The sequence below is a fragment of the Chiloscyllium plagiosum genome, unplaced genomic scaffold (genome assembly GCF_037043375.1).
Source record: "Chiloscyllium plagiosum isolate Xiang-an unplaced genomic scaffold, Cpla_swu_hap1 HiC_scaffold_31, whole genome shotgun sequence".
Classification (NCBI taxonomy): domain Eukaryota; kingdom Metazoa; phylum Chordata; class Chondrichthyes; order Orectolobiformes; family Hemiscylliidae; genus Chiloscyllium; species Chiloscyllium plagiosum.
Genome location: NW_028270169.1, coordinates 80540922 through 80544648, shown reverse-complemented (window position 1 = coordinate 80544648; position 3727 = coordinate 80540922). Strand labels below are relative to the sequence as shown.

The 3727-nt window shown below is 43.9% G+C and overlaps 1 non-coding gene across 1 annotated transcript; it reads left to right on the top strand.

Moving 5' to 3' along the window:
- Positions 1–492: 492 nt before the first annotated feature.
- trnah-gug (transfer RNA histidin (anticodon GUG)) lies at positions 493–564 on the top strand. The gene has a single exon. It is a non-coding gene; the product is annotated as a tRNA-His (tRNA).
- The last annotated feature ends 3163 nt before the right edge of the window (positions 565–3727 follow it).

The window sequence follows — 3727 nt, the reverse complement described above, 5'->3', positions numbered from 1 at the left end:
GCTTACGCCTCTAAACCCTCATAGAAGTACCGCGCACTCTCCGGTTGTGTCACTGGAGCCATCGAGTATCTCTGCGACCTCATTCCCATCCCGATTTCCAGTTGGATCTTTGTGACTGCGCCACTCAATTCCTCTGATTCTGGGGCTGGGAACTGGGACTCTGTGGCAGCAGTGGTTACTGCCTTGTGTGGGGAGCTGGTGAAGGAGCCGATGTTAAACCGCATTGCGATTGCAGCAAACATTTCAACAAAAACTGCACTGTCCCCAGAGACTTTGATGTTTTGGAGAAATCTATTTATCTCCGCCTTCAGCATATTAATGATGGAATCACCACAGCCTCTGCGGGCACCGATGTTAAATGGTCACCCCATTCTGAGTTCCCACAGAGCTGTCACTGTTCGCTGAGCACTGATATTGTGTGTTTGGTGCTCTGCCTAACATTGTCTATGTTACTGTACTTATAGCACCTGGTGGCGTGCTGATTTGTGGGATGCCGCGATCGTATAGTGGTTAGTACTCTGCGTTGTGGCCGCAGAAACCTCGGTTCGAATCCGAGTCACGGCAGGAGTTTCTCTATTCGACCCAGTTGTTGTGAAGCATACAAAGGTATAAGTTGTTTTAACATGGTAATTTTGTCCAAGGCAATGATCTTTTTCCTTCAAATTCTGCTCGCTCATAACTTGGTGTTTCATATGTCAGCATTCAAATCCACCCGTTCTCAGAGATTTCTTCCCTCCTACGATCATTAACCCGACTTTCCGTTCAACACTCCCATTTCATTAATTTGAGGATGCCGGTGTTGGACGATGTTATACAAAGTTAATAATCACACAACGCCAGGTTTAAGCACTAGCTTTCGGAGCGCTGCTCTTTTGTGGAGTCATTTCCTATTTCATTAAGGCACTGCAGAATCTAACACTGACCCTCACATTGATACCGTTCAGTCTGTGCTGCTGTGGTCACTTTTGCTGGGTGAACGTGCACCAACCCCACGATCGGGACCTGCAGACCAGTTGATCCATTTGGTTCCGCTGTTGTGAGATCAATACTCATGTAGCAACTTTTACTGAGACGGACAAGAGATTATTGGAGGGTCATGCTCAGGAAAATTACACAGGACAGTATCGGGGAAAAGCACCTCCGTTGGAAAAGATCAGTTTGATCGGTTTTCCGCAATGGCCGAGCGCTCTTACCACTGGACTGTTAATTCAGACACCAGGGACTCGGGGTTGACTCCGACCATGCTAGGTGGTAGAATTGGGATTCAGTAAATATCTGGAATTACGAAACTAATAAATCCCATAAATCCATGGACAATTGTTGAAAAAAAATAAAACCATCAGTTTCACTGACATCCTTTAAAGAATGAAACTACCATTCTTATCTGGTCGGGCCTCCATATGACTCCAGACTCACTGCAATATAGTTGAGACTCAGTGCCAGCTGTATACTTAGAGATAGAAAAATATGCTGCAGAGCCCGCGATGCCCTCATACAGTTACAGAATAAAAGAAGTTTATTCGGCTCTAGCTCGAGTACTGTGTACAATTCACATTATAGCATGGATGTGATCGCACTGGGAACAGTGCAGGAGAGATTCACTGGGGTATTGTCTGGCTGAAGAGTTTCAGTTATGAGGACAGACTGCGGTTGTTTGTCGCCGAGCAGCGGAGATTGGGGAAGACATGACTGAGATGTACAAAACAATCAGGGATACGGCTCAGATAGACTGAAAGAAGCGTATCCTGTTGATGGAGGGATCGAATACCGGACCAAGAGATGTCGGGAAAAGGCAGAAAGGTTTGAGTAGATGTGCGCAAAGCGTCAGAGAGGCGGAAACCCTTTACACCTGAAAAAAAAATTCAGATGAGACTTTGTGATGCCAAGACATATAAGGCTTTGGGCTGAATGATGGAAAACTTGATTCAGGTCGTTAAGCAGTTGTGTTGGAAAGTGTGGCCACAACAGGCTGAAGGGCTTCCTTCGACGTTGCCGTCCTCCACAGTATCGTGGTTAGTGTCCCCACCTGTCACAGGGCTCAATTCTCCGCTGGGGGCATCGTAAAGGTTTTAAACCTGTGGCTCTGTTCCCCAGTGAAGGTTATTAATGCCTGTTCTTCCATTCTCTATGGGATATGTCACAGCAAGGACACTGCTGCCTGAATCAGCTGGGGAAGGACTGCAGCTCCTGGGGAGAGAGAGTGTCAGTGAAAGTGCAAACACGTAACTTTTGCAAACTGAACATTGTATCTGTGTTGGAATGAAAACCATTTCATCGATTTGTTTCTGACTGAAATGTTTGCTTAAAGCAGGAACCTGAGGAAGAAAACAGAGTAAACCCATTCAGATCTGAGTGCAGAAACATTTCCTCCAGCACGAATGAGGTTGTACAGCGCAGAATCGCGTTTGGATGCATTGAATTATGGTTGATGGGCGCAGCTTGCTTTCACTAGGTTGAGTTACCAGTGTATAAAGCTATTAAACATGATGCAGATGGTGCTCACTGTTATGATATAATTGCTGAGTGGCTCGCACTGATTTTAGATCTGCAGTTGAGGTGGATTGACCATGTTAAGTTGCTCTGTCATGTACAGGGATTGAAATCACTAAGTTAAGTGAATTAGCCTTGGGTAATGCGGGGATAAGGTCAGCATTCACACGATGCAATGTTTTACTCCAGTCGGATTATTTGGAATCACAAGCCAGATAGCTGTTCTTTCTTCACGTGAAATATATGGGAGAGAGTGGGGGGCTAGGTCTGGTTGTGATGCTCTTCAGAGTGACCCGATAGACTCGACTGGGTGAATTGTACTTTCTGCATTGTAGGGAATCTGTGATTCTATCAGAGAGGACAGTGCCAGCGTTTACGAGGCTACTAAGACATTAGAGACGATGCTGACGGCATTTAGTGGGAATGGGATTTTATTTATTTGTGCGTTGGAAAATTTGGAACTGAACCAAGGAAAACCGAATGGAAGTTCTCCAGAGTATGTGAAGTTTGGAGGGAGGAAATAGGTGGTAAATTCACTCTTTCAAGTTACTAAATTTCTGAACGTCAGGTATTCAAAACCATTGATATAGGACAAAGAAATGATGGGAACAGAATTTCTGTCACTCAGAGAATCCGTTTCCAAAATATTTGGGAAGGCACATTTAGAGACACACAAGCAGTGAGTTTCACCAGGAGAGAGAGAGACAGCCTGTGGCTGGGTAAACGTGATAAAGTGGGGTGTGGGGGATGGAAGGTGCGAGGAAACAATGTCTAATTTGGATGAATTGAAATGTAAAGAAATATCAGAAACGTATGCAGCCGAATAAGAGTCAGCCAAAAATTTCAGATTTTCTTAAGATTTGCATTAATATTCCACATTAAACATTATAAGTGGAACTGAGCAGATTTTATAGATTGTCAAGGAAAGATATTCCATAATGAATAGGAAGTGACACGTCGCTTGGAAATCGTTTTTCTGCTTTAGTTTCATGCCTTCAAGATGGGAGGGCAATCGCCATGATGTTGGGTTCATTAGATACCCACTGAAATCTGCCAAAGTAACTGAGCATCAAAACTGGCTTTTTCTTTGTAGTTAAACTTTCAGTTTTTCTCATCGGTATTTTCTTTAAGCTGAAATAAATTCGGATCAAAATTGAATATAATATTAAACATTCCAATGATACAAATTCAATTCACTTCCGATCATTGCAATGAGCAGAGTGAGGTTGCAGCAAAA